This window comes from Halichoerus grypus, chromosome X (assembly GCF_964656455.1).
Source record: "Halichoerus grypus chromosome X, mHalGry1.hap1.1, whole genome shotgun sequence".
Classification (NCBI taxonomy): domain Eukaryota; kingdom Metazoa; phylum Chordata; class Mammalia; order Carnivora; family Phocidae; genus Halichoerus; species Halichoerus grypus.
Genome location: NC_135727.1, coordinates 4,368,921 through 4,391,368, shown reverse-complemented (window position 1 = coordinate 4,391,368; position 22,448 = coordinate 4,368,921). Strand labels below are relative to the sequence as shown.

The following is a 22,448-nucleotide window of genomic DNA, read 5'->3' as shown; positions in this document are numbered from 1 at the left end:
TGGGAGAGGCGGCCCAGGTCGAAGGAGACACAGCCATCTTATATACATGAACTGAAGCATCTCTGGCGACAAGGGGGTGGGGTCTTAGCTCTGGCAGGAGCCTTGGAGATTATCTGGTGCCATTTCTGCAGGATACCGTCCTCTGCCTGTCCAGCCACAGACCTGCAATGGTGGGCGCTCACTACTTTCAGAAGCACCCACTTCATATGGTGGTGACCAATAGGAAATCCGTCCTCCCCGAGAATCCTGAATCAGCTCAACCCTCCCCCTAGGAAGTGGGAGAGCTGGGGTTTGACTCGGTCTGTCTGTTCAAACCACTATGTTCTACAGCTGCCTCCATTTCATTGATCAACACCTGGCTTCATTTGATAAGAAATTTGAGACAGCTTAAAAGATCCACAACCTAATAAAATGGAAATAGAGAAGCAGGCCTAGAGAAAACACAAACAACAGTAGAAAATCAAACCGAGGCAAAAAAATATGTGAATATGCAGAACATCAGGGCTACCGTTGACAGTAGGGGTTATCATAGGCTCTGAATTGCCAGGCTGCCAAAGTGAAAAGGGAAAGCCAATTATCCTTACAATTTTCATTACCAGTGAGAGGAAACACAGCTGTCAAACAATTCTAAAAGCCACTTACAAAGGCTGTGTGACAATACTGTCAACTGTTAGCACTTGGCACCTCCCAATTGCCATTAAATGCACCTTCGAGTTCCGATGTCGATGATGGGGAAGAAGTACATTTGTACCTGTGTCTGCGTCTCTATCTGTATTCGCATCTATGTCACTCTTTCTCCGTATCTTTATCTGTACCTGTGTCTGTGTGTCTCTGCGTACTTCTATCTGTGTCTCGTGAGTATCTGTGTTTCTATACGTACCTGTAAATGTGTCTCTGCTTGTACTTCTTTTTTTTTTTTAAGATTTTATTTATTTATTTGACAGAGAGAGACACAGCGAGAGAGGGAACACAAGCAGGGGGAGTGGGAGAGGGAGAAGCAGGCTTCCCGCCGAGCAGGGAGCCCGATGCGGGGCTCGATCCCAGGACCCTGGGACCATGACCTGAGCCGAAGGCAGACGCTTAACGACTGAGCCACCCAGGCGCCCCTCTACTTGTACTTCTTACTGTGTCTCAATCTGTCCCTGTGTCTGTGTTTCTATCTTACATATATATGTCTTTATAAATACCAGTATCTCTACCTCTATCGGTACCTATATCTGTATTTCTTAGATACTTGTATCTACATCTGATAAGTACCTGTATCTGTGTCTCAATCTGCACCTGCATTCGTGTCTCTGTCTGTACCTGTATCTGAGTCTCTACATGCACCTGCTTATATGACCACGTGCGTCTGAATCTGTGTTCTGATCTGTACCTGCATGTGTCTGCCCCTGTATCTTTGTCTATATCTGAACCTGTCTATGTATTTCCCTCTATACCTGTATTTGGGTCTCATAAGTATTGGTGTTTGGGTCTCTATCTTTACTTGTATCTGTGTCTGTAGCTGTAACTGTGTCTGGGTCTCTATCTGCATAGGAATCGGCGTTTCTTACTGTACATATATCCATTTCTCAGTGTGAACCTGTACTGTGTCTCTATCTGCACCTGTATCTGTGTGTCCATCTCTACCGGTAACTGGGTCTCTATCTCTAATTGTATTGTGCCTCTGTCACTGTGTCTGGGTCTCTGTCTGTGCTTGTATCTTTGTTTCCATCGATACCTGTATCTGGGTTTATCTTTACTTCGATCTGGACTCCAGATGTGCTTGTATCTCTGTCTCTAATAGATCTGAATCTGTGTTTCTAGCTGCACCTGTATCTGTACAGATAGAGGTACATATATCCCGGTTTCAATCTGCACCTCTCTCTGGGTCTTTATAAATACCTGTAAATGTATACTTTTATTTGGCTCTCCATTGTACCAGTATCAGTTTTTCTTTCTGTACTTGTATCTGTGTCTCTATATGCAACAGTATCTGTGTCCCTGTCTGTATCTGTATTTGTGTCCATTTGTATCCGTATCTGTGTCTCTATTTGTAATGTAACTTTGTCTCCATCTGTATCGGTATCGATTTTTATAAAAATAACTGTGTCTTTATTTGTCCCAGTGTCTTTCTCCTATAAGTAATTGTATCTTGGTCTCTATCTGTAACAGTAAATATATCACTATGTGTACCACTGTCTTTCTCTCAACCTGTACCTGTATCTGTGTCTCTACATCTTCCTGCATCTGTGTCTCTATCTGTACCCATGTCTGGATCTCTCTGTGTATGTGAAACTGTGTCTTTCTTTATCTGTACCTGCATTTGTGTTTGCACATGGATCTATGTCCCTATGTGAAATTGAATCTCTCTATTTGTACCTTATCCATGTTTCTATCCGTACTTCAAACTATACCTTTATCTTTAACGGGTACTTGGTCTCTATACATGAATCTATGTCTCTACCTGTCCCTGTATCTGGGTTTCTATCTGTACCTGAATCTGAGTCTATATATGTACCTGTATCTACATCTCTATCTCTATGTGTATCTGGTTTTCTATATCATACTTGTATCTGGTTCTCTGGTCATACCTATAGCAGGATTTCTACTTGTACCTGTATCCGTATATGTGCCTCTAATTGTATCTGTGTCTCTGTCTCTGTAACTACCTATATCTGTGCCTGGAAATACCTGTATGTGTCTATTTATATCAGTGGCCATTTCTCTATTTGTACTTGTATTTGTGTCTCTATCTGTACTTACATCTGTCTGTAATTGTATCTGTAACTATGTGTCTATCTGTGCCTGTATCTGCTTCTCTCCACACTTCAATATGTCTCTATCTGTACATCTATCCGTACCTGTTTCTCTATCTGTATAAGTACCAGTCACTGTGTCTATCTGTACCAGTATTAGTGTCTCTACAAGGACCAGTATCTGGTTTTCAGAAGGTACCTGTATGTGGGTCTCTATCAATACTAGTATCTGTGTCTCTAATTGTATCTGTAAATGGGTCTCTGTTTGCACCTGTATCTGGTTGTCTATCTGTTCATTATCTGCGTTTTTTAAAAAAAGATTTATTTATTTAATTTTATTTAATTTTAAATTTTTTATTTAATTCAATTTAATTAACATATAGTGTTTTATTAGTTTCAGGGGTAGAATTTAGTGATTCATCAGTTGCATATAACACCCAGTGCTCATCACATCAAGTGCCCTCCTTAATGTCCATCACCCAGTTACCCCATCCTCCCACCCACCTCCCCTCCAACAACCCTCAGTTTGTTCCTTATGGTTGACAGTCTCTTATGGTTTGCCTCCATCTCTGTTTTTATCTTATTTTGTTTTTCCTTCCCTTCCCCATATTCATCTGTTTTGTTTCTTAAATTCCACATATAAGTGAAATCATATGGTATTTGTCTTTCTCTGACTGACTGATTTTGCTTAGCATAATACACTCTAGTTCCATCCACATTGTTACAAATGGCATGATTTCATTCTTTTGATGGCTGAGTAATATTCATTATATATATATATATATATATATATAAAATATTTATTTATTTATTTATTTTAGAGAGAGAGAAAGAGAGCATGAGTGGGAGGGGCAGAGGGAGAGGGAGAGAGAATCTCAAGCAGACTCCACACTGAGTGTGGATCTCGATGCAGGGCTCAATCTCATGGCCCTGAGATCACAACCTGAGCCCAAACCAAGAGTCGGATGCTTAACCGACAGTATCACCCAGGCACCCCCATCTGCATTTCTATAAGAATCAGTATCTGTGTCTCTCTAGGTACCTGGGTCAATGTCTATCTATCTCTTCCTAAATCTGGGTTTCTATCTGTTCCTGTAGCTGGATCTCTACTGATACCTAATCAGTGTCTCTACTGGGTCTGTATATGGATCTGTATCTTTACCTGTATCTGGGTCTCTATCAGCCTGTATCAGTATCTTCATCTGTCCTTGTATTTGTGCCTCTATCTGCAAATTTGTATCTTCGTACTGTACCCTAATCTGTGTCTCTATCTGTAATGCTTTCTGAGTCTGTATCTCTATCTATACCTGGGTTTCTGTATCTATACTTTTGTCTCTATCTGTACCGTACAATTGTCTCTATTTGTTCCTGTATTTTTGACTCTCTATGTACTCTGTATCTTGCCTCTCTATTTACCTCTATTTATGTCTCAATCTGAACCTATATCTATGCATTTATCTGTACTGGTATCTGGATCTCATTCTGTACATTTTTTTTTTGTCTCTACCTATCTCTGTATCTGGATCACTATCTCTGCCTTTATCTGTATCTACATCTGTGACTATATCTGAGTCTATATCTCTATCTGGAAATGTATCTGGATCTTGATCTGTCCCTGTGTCTATCTGTACCTGTATCTGTGTTTATGCCTTTATCTATATCTGTATTTCTATCTGTATTTGTCAGTGTCTCTATTACTGTATTTGTACCTGTTTCTAGTTCTCTATGTGTATTTGTATCAGTGTCTCTTTTCATACATGTGTCTGGTCTTCATTTGAACCTTTATCTCTGTCTCTATCTGTACCTATGTACAGATTTCTACCTGTTCCTGAATCTGTGTCTCTCTATATAATACTTTCCAAGACTCTCTTTCTTTGTACCTGTATCTTGTTATGTATCTCTACCTGTTTTCTGGGTCTCTATCTTTTTTGTATGTATCTTAATTGGTCTCTATTGTCATCTGTATCTGTGTTTCTATCTTTATATCTGTGTCTCTCTGCATCTGATCTCTATCTGCATTTGTATCTTTGTGTCCATGTCCACTCTTACCTGTGTCTCCATCTGTACCTGTGTCTGTGTCTCTACAAGTACCTTTGTCTGTGTCTCTACGTGCACCTGTATCTGTATCTCCATCTCTACCTGTTTCTGGTTCTCTATCTTTACTTTATATCTGTATCTTTACAAGTATCTGTATCTTTGTCTCCATCTGAACCTTTATCTGGTTTTCTATAAGTATCTCTGTTCGTCTTTCCATGTACCTATATCTTTGTCTCTATCTGTACCTGTATCTATTTCTCTATCTTTAACTCTACTAAGTCTCTATCAGTATCTGTATCTGTGTTACTATCTGTACTTATTTTCTGTGTCTCTACCTCTACCTAGGTGTGCATTTATATCTATACCTATGTCTGTCTCTCTCTGTGTTCCTGTATCTGGGTGTCTATCTGTATCTCTCCCCCACCCCCGTATCTGTGTCCCTATATGTACCTGTATCTGTTTGTCTATCTATACCCATATCTGTGTCTCTATTTGTCCCTGGGTCTGGGTCTATATCTGTGTCAAGGGACATTGGAGATGCTCTCAGACTTGCAAGAAGGATTATAAAATCTGCCTGTTAGCTCTGCTGCTAGATCCACCATTGTTTTGTATTATATTAGTTTCCTGAGACTGCTGTAAGAAATTACCACAAACTGGGTGGCTTAAACAAGTGAAATTTATTGTCCTGATGTTCTGATGGTTAAAATCTGAGGTCAGTGTTTTGGCAGGGATGATTCCTTCTGAAAGCTGTGATGGAGGATCTCTTTCATGCCTCTCCCCTAGCTTCTGCTGGTTTGCTGGAAATCTTTGGCATTCCTTTGCTTGTAGAATCATCACTCTGATGTCTGCCTTCATCATCACATGGTGTTCTCCCTGTGTGGGTGCCACTGTGCCCAAATGTCCCCTGACACCAGTCACATTAAATTAGGGCCCACCCTAACGACCTCATCTTAACTAATGACATCTGCGTTGACCCTCTTTCCAAGTAAGGTCACATTCTGGAGTCTGGTGGTTGGGAATTCATATGAATTTTTTTGGAACAATTCAATACGTAACAATCATCTTTTTCCTTCATTTCACTGCTGAGCCCACACCTTTACAAGCTCTTGACTCCATCCTTCAGTCTGGCTCTTCCCTGGGCTCTCATTTGGACCTGAGACAGCTAGTTGAGAAGGCAGCTGCCATTATTTGGGGAATGTAACTCCAGAGCAACTCCGAAGACATGCCAGTGGGCCAAGGTTCCAGCGGAAGGGTGGATCTCTGCACAGAGTGCTCAATCATGGGGACCTAGAACCAAAACTCAGGGGTAGAATAAGTCAGGTTGGGTTATGTGATGCTACAGTAACAAATGACCCCCAAAATCTCAGTGCTTGACTCAACAAAGATTTATTTCTCACTTAGTCAAAATGCCAATTGCAGGTCAGTTGGCGTTCAGCTCCACATCACTCTCACTTAGAGCCCAGTTTGAGGGAGGGTCTATCCTTATGATTCCACTATCCCCAAAGCAGAAAAAAGGAAACACGTCTATTGTATACTGGCTTTTGATGTTTTTGCTCGGAAGTGAAATACCACACTTGTGTTCCCACACTATCAGCCAGAGCAGGTTACTTGGTTGCACCTAATCTCAAGGGATCAGGGAAATTCAATTCTACCATGTGCCTAGAAAAAGAATGGGAAATATTTGGAGAACAGCAGGCCTTTGGTAGCCTGGGAAGGGCTTCTGCCTCACTCTCCCCCACATCTCTTTGTGAGGGTAACCATATGTCTTGGTTAGCCAAGGCAATTTACACATACTGCTCCAGCTTAAATGTTAGTAGTGCTCTTTAAGTCTTAAAAGAGTCCCTGTTTGGACACAGATTCTATGATTCCCCTCCTCTTTGGTGGCAAGAGATAAAGACAGTCTGTGTGCATGGAAGTGATGCTATTAGAAAGGGAGACACCCTGGTGGACCATATGCTAAAGTGATAATGTCACTTCTGGTTACATGTTACTTTGTGTGTTTCTTTACATTTTGTTACCCTTAAGCCCTCAGGCAGGTCTTCTTTAGATACCTATCATGGTCTCAGTTGTGTCTTGGGGTGAGGAAAAGGGCATGTGTTCAGAGAACTGAAGATGAGCAGCATCCTTTAGAAGTCAGCATAGTCGTGGCAATGGTGACAAGCAAGGGGCCTCTGTGGTAGGCAAATTATCAGGCTGAGTGTCAGGGGCCGGTGTTGCCCTCTCCTACCCCCAGAAGTATTCTAGTGATGACCATGGAGGTTCTGGGGTTTCTGAGATGGCACTTTCTCAAACATACCTCCAGTGGTAACACCCATTCCTCCTCCATTTGCTTTTTCCAGCCTAGTGAGGAAACCTCTTCCATCCCAGAGCTGGTGTCTCAGTACAGAGAGGCGAGGGCTGGCAAGGAGCCCCTTACCATCTTGTGCCAGGATAGAGAATGAGGAATCCTTCTCTCTGTGGAAGGGCAAGAGTGCCAGCACAACCTCCTGGTCACAAGGAGGTTGTCCTTTTTCCCTCCACATCTCCTTGCCTCAGGGCTTTGTACTTACTCTTTCATCTTCCCAGAATGTCCTTCTCCTACTCTCCTCATGTCTGGCTTCTCATCCTTTTGGACTTGGCTAAAATGTCCCCTTCTTACAGACATTGACTGTTATTATCCTCTTTCAGTAGATTACCCTTCCCTTCTATTGTCTGTATGGCACCCCATTCATGAAAATTATCACAGTATTGAATAACTATTTCTTTGTTCAGTTTTTGTTTTCCCTTTAGACTGTAAGTTCCACAAAGGTAGAAATTATGCTTGTACCCCACAGCCTAGCACAGTGCTTGGCACATAGTAGGCCCTCAGCATATATTTGCTAAGTGAACAAATGAATGATTAAGTGAGTGATTGTATGCATTTGAACTCAGTTTCTAAGGATTTGCACATGTTCTGGCATGGAATGACAATGTAAGAAGATGAGAAGCACCCTGAAAAATCGAAATTGTAGTTCAAGATGGCCATTCCTAGCAGATCTGAAAATGATCTGGAGGTCAGAGTAGAACTCAATAAATATACAGAAACATCACTGGACTATATCAAAGGGCAGTCTTTATCTGAGAAGGGCAGCAGACCCTTTAGAGTATTTACTGATCTTTTCAGTAATACGCATTTCTCGTTGGTGGCAAGTTCTATGGCCATGAAGATGGTGCCAACACAGGGGTGACATGCATGAGAGATGGCACTATATAGAAGGAAGTGTATCTATCCATGGGACTGTGATAGTTCAGTGGAGAGACACAAAGTGCTGAAAAATCTCTCTGGGTCAGACAGAAAGGCAGTATGTGTGACTCCATTTGGTGTATGCTGTGCATACTCCCACAATCGCATGCAGAGATGAGAAATTGTTAGAAATGAAGGAGCACTTCCTTCCTAAGGGCCCAATCACTGTCCAGGCACTGTGGTGACACTTTCAAGTGCCTGATGGGAATATTGGAGGATCCAAGGAAAGACAGCCTTTGTCATCATAACCCCACGCACTTAATCAGAGCATCTCGTTACACAAAGGGAACCTGGCCTGTAATGTATGGTACCACATGCCTAATCCATTTCCAGAAAAAAAGAGAAAAACACACATGAGTGGCACATCAGGGGCCTGGATTACTGCCCTGGGCAACTGGCCACACTCTGCAGTTGCTGGGGGCAAGTATGCCAGATAGGCACACAGGAGTCTGAGGGTAAATGGGCCTTGTGATAGGCAGTGGTGTCTGGAATAACCCAACTCATTTCCCAGCTGCCCTCATGAGACTGGTGCACCTCCACCCCCAGCAATGAGAAGAGAGAGAGAGAGAGAGGAGAAGAAGAAGAAGGAGGAGGAGGAGGAGAGGAAGAGGAAGAAGGAGGAAGAGGAGGGGGAAGGAGGAGAGAAGAGGAGGAGGGGGAGTGAAGAGAGGGAGATGAAAAGAAAGAGGAGAGAAGGAGAAGTGTGAGCAAGCTGTCTATGCCTCTGTGCCTCTGGAGGTAAGGGACATAGCTGTGTAGCATCACTCCTAGGGTTCAAGAGCAGTGTAGATTATCAACCCCTCTGAGCCATATGGAATGGGCAGGGATGTCATATAATAATTATGATAGTAATAATAACATTATTAGTTATTACAGGGGAGGTAGTACATCACCAAAATCCATGATTTTTTTTCTCTTAGATTTGCAGAGCCCAAATATTTGTATTGTCAGTTCATCCTGAAGTTTGAGGTTCAGAGTGGGAGTAAGGTGGGGCAGTAACTCACTGTACCTAAACCTTCAAGTGATTGATGGTTAGACTGGAAGCCAGCAGATTCATCCTTCTATGGGAGACATCTGTACAGTGATGGGAGCTTTCTGGTCAGGGTATTCTCATCTCACTCTCAGAGCACTTGAAAAATCCAGTTAGTCAGTACAGGTGTCAGAACCCAGGGTCTCTTCTCATAGCTATAGCTGAATTAGCATTAACACAATTTTACCAACTGTAGTGCATTTTTGGTTGACACCCTGCTTTGAACCAAATAACAGAGTGTCAAAATTCATGTAGAAAAAAAGCTACACCAACAGTGTAGGAGGGTTCCCCTTTCTCCGCATCCCCGCCAACATCTGTCATTTCCTGACTTCGTAATTTTAGCCATTCTGACTGGTGTGAGGTGGTATCTTATTGAGGTTTTGATTTGGATTTCCCTGATGCCGAGCGATGCTGGGCACTTTTTCATGTGTCTGTTGGCCATTTGGATGTCTTCTTTGGAAAAAATGTCTGTTCATGTCTTCTGCCCATTTCTTGATTGGATCATTTGTTCTTTGGGTGTTGAGTTTAATAAGTTCTGTACAGATTTTGGATACTAGCCCTTTATCTGATATGTCATTTGCAAATATCTTCTCCCATTCTGTCGGTTGTCTCTTGGTTTTGTTGACTATTTCTTTCGCTGTGCAAAAGCTTTTTATCTTGAAGTCCCAATAGTTCATTTTTGCCCTTGCTTCCCTTGCCTTTGGCGATGTTTCTAGGAAGAAGTTGCTGCGGCTGAGGTCGAAGAGGTTGTGGCCTGTGTTCTCCTTTAGGATTTTGATGGACTCCTGTCTCACATTTAGGTCTTTCAACAATTTTGAGTCTATTTTTGTGTGTGGTGTAAGGAAATGGTCCAGTTTCATTCTTCTGCATGTGGCTGTCCAATTTTCCCAACACCATTTGTTGAAGAGACTGTCTTTTTTCCATTGGACATTCTTCCCTGCTTTGTCGAAGATTAGTTGACCATAGAGTTGAGGGTCCATTTCTGGGCTCTCTATTCTGTTCCATTGATCTATGTGTCTGTTTTTGTGCCAGTACCATACTGTCTTGATGATGACAGCTTTGTAATAGAGCTGGAAGTCCGGAATTGTGATGCCACCAGCTTTGCTTTTCTTTTTCAACATTCCTCTGGCTATTCGGGGTCTTTTCTGGTTCCATACAAATTTTAGGATTATTTGTTCCATTTCTTTGAAAAAAGTGGATGGTATTTTGATAGGGATTGCATTGAATGTGTAGATTGCTCTAGGTAGCATTGACATCTTCACAATATTTGTTCTTCCAATCCATGAGCATGGAACGTTTTTCCATTTCTTTGTGTCTTCCTCAATTTCTTTCATGAGTATTTTATAGTTTTCTGAGTACAGATTCTTTGATTCTTTGGTTAGATTTATTCCTAGGTATCTTATGGTTTTGGGTGCAATTGTAAATGGGATCGACTCCTTAATTTCTCTTTCTTCTGTCTTGTTGTTGGTGTATAGGAATGCCACTGATTTCTGTGCATTGATTTTATAACCTGCCACTTTACTGAATTCCTGTATGGGTTCTAGCAGTTTTGGAGTGGAGTCTTTTGGGTTTTCCACATAAAGTATCATATCATCTGCAAAGAGTGAGAGTTTGACTTCTTTGCCGATTTGGATGCCTTTTATTTCTTTTTGTTGTCTGATTGCTGTGGCTAGGACTTCTAATACTCTGTTGAATAGCAGTGGTGATAGTGGACATCCCTGCCGCATTCCTGACCTTAGGGGGAAAGCTCTCAGTTTTTCCCCATTGAGGATGATATTCGCTGTGGGTTTTTCATAGATGGCTTTTATGATATTGAGGTATGTACCCTCTATCCCTATACTCTGAAGAGTTTTGATCAAGAAAGGATGCTATACTTTGTCAAATGCTTTTTCTGCATCTATTGAGAGGATCATATGGTTCTTGTTCTTTCTTTTATTAATGTATTGTATCACATTGACTGATTTGTGGATGTTGAACCAACCTTGCAGCCCAGGGATAAATCCCACTTGGTCGTGGTGAACAATCTTTTTAATGTACTGTTGGATCCTATTGGCTAGTATTTTGGTGAGAATTTTTGCATCCATGTTCATCAGGGATATTGGTCTGTAATTCTCCTTTTTGATGGGGTCTTTGTCTGGTTTGGGGATCAAGGTAATGGTGGCCTCATAAAACGAGTTTGGAAGTGTTCCTTCCATTTCTATTTTTTGGAACAGTTCCAGAAGAATAGGTATTAATTCTTCTTGAAATGTTTGGTAGAATTCCCCTGGGAAGCCATCTGGCCCTGGGCTTTTGTTTGTTGGGAGATTTTTGATGACCGCTTCAATTTCCTTAGTGGTTATGGGTCTGTTCAGGTTTTCTATTTCTTCCTGGTTCAGTTTTGGTAGTTGATACATCTCTAGGAATGCATCCATTACTTCCAGGTTATCTAATTTGCTGGCATACAGTTGCTCATCATATGTTCTTATAATTGTATTTCTTTGGTGTTGGTTGTGATCTCTCCTCTTTCATTCATGATTTTATTTATTTGGGTCCTTTCTCTTTTCTTTTTGATAAGTCTGGCCAGGGGTTTATCAATCTTATTAATTCTTTCAAAGAACCAGCTCCTAGTTTCGTTGATCTGTTCTACTGTTCTTTTGGTTTCTATTTCATTGATTTCTGCTCTGATCTTTATTATTTCTCTTCTCCTGCTGGGTTTAGGCTTTATTTGCTGTTCTTTCTCCAGCTCCTTTAGGTGTAGGGTTAGGTTGTGTATTTGAGACCTTTCTTGTTTCTTGAGAAAGGCTTGTATTGCTATATACTTTCCTCTTAGGACTGCCTTTGCTGCATCCCAGATTTTGAACAGTTGTGTTTTCATTTTCATTTGTTTCCATGACTTTTTTTTAATTCTTCTTTAATTTCCCTGTTGACCCATTCATTCTTTAGTAGGAAGCTCTTTAGCCTCCATGTGCTTGAGTTCTTTCTGACTTTCCTCTTGTGATTGAGTTCTAGTTTCAAAGCATTGTGGTCTGAAAATAGGCAGGGAATGATCCCAATCTTTTGGTACTGGTTGAGACCTGATTTTTGACCTAGGAGGTGATCTATTGTGGAGAATGTTCCATGGGCACTAGGGAAGAATGTGTATTCTGTTGCTTTGGGATGGAGTGTTCTGAATATGTCTGTGAAGTCCATTTGGCCCAGTGTGTCATTTAAAGTCTTTATTTCCTTGTTGATCTTTTGCTTAGATGATCTGTCCATTTCAGTGAGGGTGGTGTTAAAGTCCCCCACTATTATTGTATTGTTGTCAATGCGTTTCTTTGATTTTGTTATTAATTGGCTTATATAAGTGGCTGCTCCCATGTTAGGGGCATAGATATTTACAATTGTTAGATCTTCTTGTTGGATAGACCCTTTAAGTAGGATATAGTGTCCTTCCTCATCTCTTATTACAGTCTTTGGTTTAAAATCTAATTTGTCTGATATAAGGATTGCCACCCCAGCTTTCTTTTGGTGTCCATTATCCTGGTAAATGGTTTTCCACCCCCTCACTTTCAATCTGGGGGTGTCTTTGGGTCTAAAATGAGTCTCTTGCAGGCAGCATATCGATGGGTCTTGGTTTTTTATCCAATCTGATAGCCTGTGTCTTTTGATTGGAACATTTAGCCCATTTACATTCAGGGTAACTATTGAAAGATATGAATTTAGTGCCATTGTGTTGCCTGTAAGGTGACTGTTACTGTATATTGTCTCTGTTCCTTTCTGGTCTATGTTACTTTGAGGCTCTCTCTTTGCTTAGAGGACCCCTTTCAATATTTCTTGTAGGGCTGGTTTTGTGTTTGCAAATTCCTTTAGTTTTTGTTTGTCCTGGAAGCATTTTATCTCTCCTTCTATTTTCAATGACAGCCTAGCTGGATATAGTATTCTTGGCTGGGTATTTTTCTCATTTAGTGCTCTGAATATATCCTGCCAGTCCTTTCTGGCCTGCCAGGTCTCTGTGGATAGGTCTGTTGCCAATCTAATGTTTCTACCATTGTAGGTTACAGATCTCTTCTCCCGAGCTGCTTTCAGGATTTTCTCTTTGTCTCTGAGACTCGTAAGTTTTACTATTAGATGTCAGGGTGTTGACCTATTTTTATTGGTTTTGAGAGGGGTTCTCTGTGCCTCCTGAATTTTGATGCCTTTTTCCTTCCCCAAATTAGGGAAGTTCTCTGCTATAATTTGCTCCAATATACTTTCTGCCCCTCTCTCTCTTTCTTCTTCTCCTGGGATCCCAATTATTCTAATGATGTTTCGTCGTATGGTATCACTTATCTCTGGAATTCTGCCCTCGTGATCCAGTAGTTGTTTATCTCTTTTTCTCAGGTTCCTTATTTTCCATCATTTGGTCTTGTATATCACTATTTCTCTCTTTTGCCTCATTTATCCTAGCAGGTAGAGGCTCCATTTTTTATTGCACCTCATTAATAGCCTTTTTTTTTTTTAAAAGAATTTATTTATTTATTTGACAGAGAGACACAGCGAGAGAGGGAACACAAGCAGGGGGAGTGGGAGAGGGAGAAGCAAGCTTCCCGCTGAGCAGGGAGCCCGATGTGGGGCTCGATCCCAGGACCCTGGGATCATGACCTGAGCCGAAGGCAGACACTTAACGACTGAGCCACCCAGGCGCCACTCATTAATAGCCTTTTTGATTTTGACTTGGTTAGATTTTAGTTCTTTTATTTCTCCAGAAAGTGTTTCTCTAATAACTTCCATGCTTTTTTCAAGCCCAGCTAGTATCTTTAAAATCATCATTCTGAACTCTAATTCCGACATCTTACTAATGTCCGTATTGATTAGGTCCCTGGCAGTCGGTACTGCCTCTTGTTCTTTTTGCTGAGGCGATTTTTTCCATCTTGTTATTTTGTCCAGAGGAGAACAGATGAATTAGAGAACAAAATGCTAACAGGGTAACAATGTCCCCAGAAAATAAACACTATACAAATCAGAAAAGACCTGAAACCGGGGGAAAAGAAAGGGAAAGAAAGAAAAAAGATAAAAACAAACAAAACAAAACAAAACAAAAACAGAATATGATCAAATATGATCAGGCTGGTGCATAGATCAGTGCCACATACTAGGTTTTGGGCATATTTTGGTCTGTTAGAAGAAAGTGCCTCCCAAAATTTTAAAGAAAGAAAAACCTATATATGTACAAAAATAAGGGTAAATACGATGAAGGGATGGAATATGACCGTAAAGATGAAAATTATAAAAGGAATTGACAAGATAAGTTGGTTGAAAAAAGAAAGAAGAGGATTTAAAAAAAGAAGGGAGAGAATGTGATCAGGCAGGAGACTAGAACAAAGCCATACACTAGAGATTTAGGGTATATTTTGATCTGTTAGAAGAAACTGTATCCCAAAATTTTAAAGAGAGAACAACTTATATATATATACCAAAAATAAGGGTAACTACTATGAAGGGATAGAATATGACTCTAAAAATGAAAAATAAAAAAGATTTTTTAAAAAAGGGATTGATAAGATGTTGGTTGAAAAAGGGAAAAAGAAAAATTCAAAAAAAAAGAGTTAAAAAAATTAACTTTGAAAGACTACAGAATCATGGTAAAAAAGCCATGAATTCTATGTGCAGTGTTCCCCTAGCGCTGGAGTTCTGCCGTTCTCACTGATCGGTAAACTTGGTCTTGGCTGGCTGTTCTCGCTGATCTTCTGGGGGAGGGGCCTGTTGCCGTGGTTCCCAAAGGTCTTTGCCGGAGGCGGAATTGCCCCGCCCTTGCCGGTCCGGGCTAAGTCATCTGCTCGGGTTTGCTCTCGGGAGCTTTTGTTCCCTGCAAGCTTTCCGTACAGCTTTGGAGGCCGAGAGTGAAAATGGCGGCCTCCCAGTCTCCGCCCCCGAGGAGCCGAGAACTCGGGGCCCCGCTCCTCAGCGAGCCCCCAGAGAAAAGCCGTCAGTCACTCCCGTCTCCCCGGTCTCCGGCCGCACTCCGTGCTCACCCGGCCTGTGACCGCGCCTTTCTATCTGGCCCCCGACCCCGGGTGGAGTCTCCAAACCCAGCAGATCCCCGCGGTGCGCTCCCGTGCCGCTCCTCCCGGGGGAAGAAGGTGAGTCTCCCCGGATCTGCCGCTTGTTGGGTCCCCGCTGGAGGAGCAGTGGCCCGACTGTGCCGCGGATCACGGTCTATGACAACCCCGAGCTGAGAGCCCGCACCTGGGCTCCGTCTCTGCAGCCGGCTTCCCCGCTCCGATCCCTGGGAGCTCTGCCGCACTCAGGCACCCCCGGTCTTTCTGTGACCCCGAGGGTCCTGAGACCACACTGTCCCGCGAGGGTTCCACCTCCCGCTTAGCCACTGGAGCGATGTCCCTCAGCGGAGCAGACTCTAAAAGTTCCGATTTTGTGCTCCGCGGCTCTATCACTTGCCAGAAGCGGCCGACGGAGGCCCCTCCCCCGCCGTCTATCCTCCCGAATATCGCCTCGGATTCACTTCTCCGCACGTCCTACCTTCCAGAAAGTGGTCGCTTTTCTGTTCAGAGAGTTGTTGCTCTTCTTTTCTTCGATCTCCTGTTGAGTTCGTAGGTGTTCAGAATGGTTTGATCCCCATCCAGCTGACTTCCTGAGAGGAGACGAAATCCAGGTCTCCTACTCCTCCGCCATCTTGCTCCTCCTTTCTAAAGATTTTATTGATTGATTGATTGATTGATTGAGAGAGCAGAAGCAGGCAGAGGGAGAAGGAGAAGCAGGCTTCCTGCTCACCCAGCGGTAGTTTGTATCTTTCAAGGAATTGATCCATTTCATCTAAGTTATCAAATTTGTTGGCATAAAGTTGTTCATAGTGTTCCTTTATTATCCTAGATTCCATGGGATTAATAATGATGGCTACTCTTTCATTTCTGGTCTTAGTAATTTGTATCTTCTCTCTTTTTTCTTAGTCACCCTTGGCTAGAGTTTTATCAATATTATTGATCTTTTCTAAGAATTAGCTTTTGGTTTGATTGATTTTTCTCACTTGTTTTTCTGTTTTCAATTTCATTGATTTCTGCTTCAATTTTTTATTATTTCTTTTCTTCTGATTCCTTTAGGCCTAAATTGCTCTTTTCTAGTTTTCTAACATAGAAGCTTACATTATTGATTTTAGATCTTTCTTCTTTTCTAATATATGCATTTAATGCTATAAATTTCCCTCTAAGCATTGCTTTTGCTGCATCCTATAGATTTTGATAAATGTATTTTCATTTTCTTTTTTTTTTAAGATTTTATTTTATTATTTATTTGTCAGAGAGAGAGAGGCAGAGGGAGAAGTGGGCTCCCTGCTGCTGAGCAAGGAGCCTGATGCAGGACTGGATCCCAGGACTTTGGCATCATGACATGAGCCGAAGGCAGACGCTCAACCAACTGAGCCACCCAGGTGTCACTTCATTTTCATTTAGTTAAAAATATTTTTAGATTTCTTTTAGCCTCCTTCTTTGACCCATGTGTTATTTATAAGTATGCTGTTTAATCTCCAAATATTCTGCAGTTTTCTGGCTACCTTTCTGTTTCTGATTTCTAATTTAATTCTATTGTGGTGTGTGAACATACTTTGTATGATTTCTCCTGTTTTAAAATTATTAGGTGTATTTTATGGTCCACAATGTGGTCTATATTGGTGAGTGTTCCATGTGAGCTTGAGAAGTTTGTGTAATTCTGTGGTTGTTGGATGGATTATTTTATTTTCATGCCATATTATCTTGAATTAAGTAAAAAAAAAAAAAAAAGAAACACTTCCAATCATTTTACCTACAGATTATTTTACCTACTGCTCTGGCAGCCAGTCTCTTGTCTCTCTCTTCAGCAATAGTGAGACAGATTTCTTTTCCTCAGGGGAAGGAAATCCATGTTTTCTTGCCTTTGCCAATAACAAAAATGTTGGAGATCTGGGTGACAAAGCTGTTGCCTTTAGCATCTTTCACATAAACCACATCAAAAGAGCCAGAATGTCTCACTCTGTTGGTGATCATGCCTATTTTTCCCAAGTTAGCACCTCTGGTCACCACCATAAACAGTCTCCAAATCGATCTGAATGTTGTCATTCACCTTGATGAAGGAATCAGAGTAGTGGATGGTGTGAACATCATGAGTCACCAGATGAGAGATTCCTTTTGTGCCCACAAAGATCTCTCTCACTTTGCACAGCTTGTATGTGGCCTCCTCAGGTGTAATGTAATGGACGGCAAAACAACCTTTGGTGTCATAGATCACATAGAAATTCTCTCCGGTCTTGTCAATGCTGATGACAACCAAAAAAACAGCAGGGGAGGTTATATCAGTCCAGACCTTACTATTAATCTCAATGGACCACTGCATGTAGATTGCCTTTATTTCATCTCCCTTAGGGCATACTCAAGTCTGTTCCTTAGGAAAAGGATGAGGGAGAGACATTCTCTCAGCCTGTGGGTATTGGTGTATGGACCAGGAGCAAATGCTTTGTCTAGTTTATCCAGTATCCAATGCTTTGGGGCAGCTACACACTTCAGATGCTTCTTGGGATCATAAGCCAAGGCTGCTCTAGGTACTGTATGGAGTATTTTATACACGTCAATTAGATCAAATTGATTGATAGTGCTGTTCAGGTCATCTGTATCCCTACTGATTTTCTGCCTGCATGATCTATCAGTTACTGACGGGGGCAGGGGGGGAGATGTCTCCGACTATAATTATGGATTTGTGTATTTATTTTTTCAGTTCTATTAATTTTGGCCTTATAAATAGAACTGTCCTTATTTGCAGATGGCATGATTTTCTATGTAGAAAACCTCAGGAAATACATTTTTAAAAACTCTTAGAACTAATAAGTGAGTTCAGCAATGTTGCAGGATACAAGATCAACATACAAACATCAGTTGTACTTCTATATACTAGCAATGAACACATGGAAACTGAAAATAAAAATTATACTACTATTTAAAATTTTTACAAAATATGAAGTACTTAGGTGCCTTCAAGGAGCTTTCAGTGTATCCATGTGGTGCTCTATGCTGTGGCCCAGCACACACACAAAAATTGGCTTGACCTATCAGATTCTCTAAGGAACTTATAGCTGAGAACTTCTGAAGGATGAGGCAGTGAGCAGTGGGAGCAGAAGTTGAAAGGTTATTAGGTCAAGAGAGATCAGAGGAGCCATGGAATGAGATATGGAGGCTTGTTATACGGGAGAATGAACCACAGGAGTGTAGAAGCCATGAATAGAGAAGTGGACAATAGAGGATGAAGAAGTCAGTTTGTGACAGTAACTATAGGCAACCAATTCAGAGTAGCTGTGCCACACTGGTGTCCCAAGTGAAGAGCCACAGACTTCTGGGTTCCCATGTATGTGCATTGCTGCAGGCAGGACAATTTAGTATGGCCTCGCCAAACCATACATATTCACTGCATGACCTCCCTTCTCCCCGACTAGAGGAAACTGGGAGGAATCTCTTTCTGGAAATCAGGAGCCTCCCCCCACCCCCCACTCCCAGAATAAGTGCTGCTTGTCATTTCTCTCCTTTGATTTTGGTTCTCTTGGTGGTTAGGAAAGTTCTAATGTGGCACGCTAAGGGGAAATGGCAAAGAGATTTGAGTTTCTATTAGCTTGAACTTGAAAAAGTGGGCACATCCCTGGGGCCCAGGGAAGTCCTGAAGTTTGTCTCTTTCAATTGATTCTGAGCACAGGCAGGGAAAGAGCGGTATTCGTTCTTAACTGCTCAGACTCCCATAGGCTCCCTCAGCTACCAACTCAGCCCCATTCTCCTGCTGGTTTTGCCTGTGTCCACTACTGAGTTTGACACATAATGCCATCTCTGAGCCAGAACTTGGAAAGAGTTCTGGTTTTCTAATTCTCTATCCTGTTTGACTGTCCCAGGACTTCCTCCTGGTCCTGAACCTACTAGATCTGGGGCTGAGGGCATTGAGCCCCTGAAACCTCTCACCCATGGATTTAGTTTGGATTCTATGGGCAGAAGGGGACATGATGGGCTTCCTGGCAGAGCCAGACATTACAGCATTGTGCTTAAGGAGGCAGAATCATGTGCTGGGGCATGGAATGGGTTCCAGCAAGTGTAGCTTATTAGTGATGAGTTGAGAGGAGGCCACTGGGAGACAAAGGGATGGAGAGCTGCCAGATGCCGTATGGCAGGAGAGGGCCATGGGGAGATTCTTATGTACCCTCAGGGAGAGGGGGTCTCAGATCCACTTGGGGGTCTCTGTGCTGCCCTCTGGATCCCTGCTGGCCACTGTAGCCATATCCTTTGCCCCACCTGGTCACTGAATGTCTTGCTAGCATCTGCTGCTGAAGGGTGCCCTAATGAAACTCAGGATGTGGACCACCAAGTGCTCATCATGCTACCCCCACCCCACTCAGCCCCATCTTGGGTCTTACTGATGCTGAAGATCTTCCCCAGGCACTAATGTGTGCGAAGTCCCACAGCACCATGATTTCAGGAGAATGAATACTATGACAGTTTAGTACTCCATATCATTGAATTTAAGAAGCACTGTTATTTTGCATACCCTTAAGAAAGTGAAAACTTTGCCAGCTAAACCGTGAAATTCCACTGATTGTAAGATGCATCTCAATTTCAGAGATAAAAAAGGGCATCTCAGAATGTTAAAATATGGTATTTTATAATTAGTGTGGTGGTTAAGAGCCCGATATGAGAGCCAGGCTGCATGGGTTTGAATCCCAGCTCGGCCATGTACAAGCTATGGGGTCTTGGGCCAGTCACTTTTATCATCACTGGGCTTCAGTTTCCATGACTGTGTAATGGAGACAGACCTACTTCCTAGAGTTGTGAGGACTGAATGTGTGTGTAAAGCATTTCAACAGTGCCTGGCACCTAATAAGCACTGTCTTTGCTGTTTTTATTTTTAACAAATATTATATCCATTACATACATAAGCAGAGGATAAATAATGGCCTTTGCCATCACCCCCACTGCCTTGCTGCCATTCCTGTCACCAGGTAAGCAGGGCTCTTGCCAGCCCTCCACAGATTTCTTGGCAGTCCTCTCCAAGAACAGGTTTCTTGCTGCTCAGCTGCTAATTTGGGGCATAAGTGGGACCATAAGCCAATCTGGGCATGTCTGAGGCCAGTCATTTCCAGCCAGACCTCTCATCACTGTAATCCTCAGACGCTTCAGGGCAGACAAGCCCCTTCCCCACCCAATATCCCCATCCCATTATTGTTATGAGCATTCTGACCCTGGTTCCTCCCAGCCATTGCCCCTTTCCACCAAGCTCTTCCCAAAGGCCCTCTAGAACTCTCATTTCACTGCAAACAAATGCCACCACCTTTTCAATCTCTTCCCAGAAGGCTTTCTTCATTGCTTTGCAGCCTTAACTGGAAAATGCCTCCCCCCATTAGGGAGCCACCTCCTCCACCTCCTTCCGTCTTGGGGAGAGAGGGCAGATTCTTCTGGCTCTTTGCTGCTGGGTCTAGACTAGAGCATGATTCTTCTGCTGTCAAAGCTGACCCTTCTATGAGCTTCAAACAATCAAGCTGAACATTTTGTCTTAAAAACAAAGGGGTTTTAAATAATGCAATTAATACTTAATAAATCTTCTTTTTAAAAATGTCATCCTTTACAGATAAGGCCGGCCTCCTGGACTCAGCCCCATCCCCAGCTGCTCTCTGGTGAATCCCAGTTATCTGGTTAGTGCATCTTTCTCCTGACCTTTTTCTCTGCAATAACCCATACACAGAAATGTAGAGTTTTGTTGTGTGTGTTTGGAAAAGAACTACAATGGCATCTTACTACAAGCATCATTCTGTAACTGGCTGTTTTCTCCTGTCTGTCCTGGCAATCTTTCCATGTATAATTCTACTTCATTCTTATAAGTTGCTGCATTGTAGCTCTTTTTGGAAATACCACAGCATTTTTTAACTGTTCCTCCAACATGAACATTTATGTTGTTTTCATTTTTCTCTATTATAAAAAATACAGCAATAAACAGCTTTCTATGTATTGGTTTACACACAAGGGAGGATGTTTCTTCATTCCTAATATTTTGAAAAGAGTAATGGCTGTATTGTTTTATAAGGTAGGTAATGCATATTATAAAATTGAAGCAATTTAAGAATTGCAGTGAAGAAACAAATACATCACCAACAGTTTCATCACCCAGAAAAGAAAAAAAATACAATTAACATCTGGTGAACCGCATCCCAACTGTTTCTTTATGGGTATGTCCAGGTAGAAGACAGCAAGCTATCTAGAAATAACTTTTTAATACTATGATCATACCAGTCATGTTATTTTCAATGAAAAGCGTGAAATTTGGTTTTATTTGAATATAAGTGATAAAAAAAGGAACCAGTGTGAAAATAAAGGAACTGTAGAACTTGATGTAACTGCTTCTCTCCACGAGGTCTACTAGTCATAGAGTGAAATGATTGGAAACTTTTTTTCTTTCCTCCCCTTCCCTCTCTCCTCCCTTCTCCCCTGCCTCCTCTCCTCTTCCCTTCCCTTCCCTTCCTTTTAAGAATCTCCGTAGCCACTATCAGTTGACTCCTAGGACAGAGGATGGGACCTTTACATTTTCTTGTTCCCCCACATCCCAGTTTTTGTTGGTTATATCAGCTTTACTTTGTCAATTGTTATAATGCATTCTATTCGGCAAGGCTGTGACTCCCTGGTCATTTAGTGGAGATCCTTAGATCCTTAGTTTTATATTTTAATGGGTTCATTGCTCATAGCTACCTATTTCTGAATTCTGATCTATCCCTTGGTTGGCAGGATTTGTCTTTCAAGAAGGGCTAATGAATACTCAATTCCCCAAGTCTTCCCTGACTGTGGATAGCATTCATCTTTGAGTAATAAATTGGCTGGGTGTAATATTCTTGAGCCATACTTTCTTTCCTTCAGAACTTTGAGGAACATTGCTCCACTGTTTTTTTGACACGGATAGTTTCTATGGAGAAGTACAGGGAAGTCTGGTTTTTATTCCCTTTGCTGATTTACTCTTTCTGCTTGACTATCTGAAGAACTTTTTCTATACTTCAAGTTAAATAATTTAATCGGGACGTGCCTCCAAGTTAATGATTCTGTATCTATTTTTTCTTCATATGTGGTATGCTTTTATGATCTGCTGATTCAGTTCTTGCTTTATTTTGAGAAAATTTACTCACAATAAACCTCTGAATATTTTTTTCTATTTTACTTGTTGTGTTTCCTCTGAGCTCTTGCTTTATTAAATCCATTCATCCGCTCAGTCAACAGATATTTATTAAGGACCTACCAAGTGCCAGGCATTGTGCCAGACAAAATTTCATGCCTTCCTGCAGTTGACATTTAAGTGGGATGAAGGAAACAGGAAGTAAACAAAATAAACATGTACAGTAGATAGTGTATAAATCAGGGAATATGTTGGGCTAGAATTGTAAATAGGGTGGTCA

At 41.8% G+C, this 22,448-nt stretch overlaps 1 pseudogene; it reads right to left on the bottom strand.

The window, feature by feature from the left end:
* Positions 1 to 16,812: 16,812 nt before the first annotated feature.
* Positions 16,813 to 18,988, bottom strand: LOC144380533 (small ribosomal subunit protein eS4, X isoform-like; annotated as a pseudogene).
* Between the last annotated feature and the right edge of the window lie 3,460 nt (positions 18,989 to 22,448).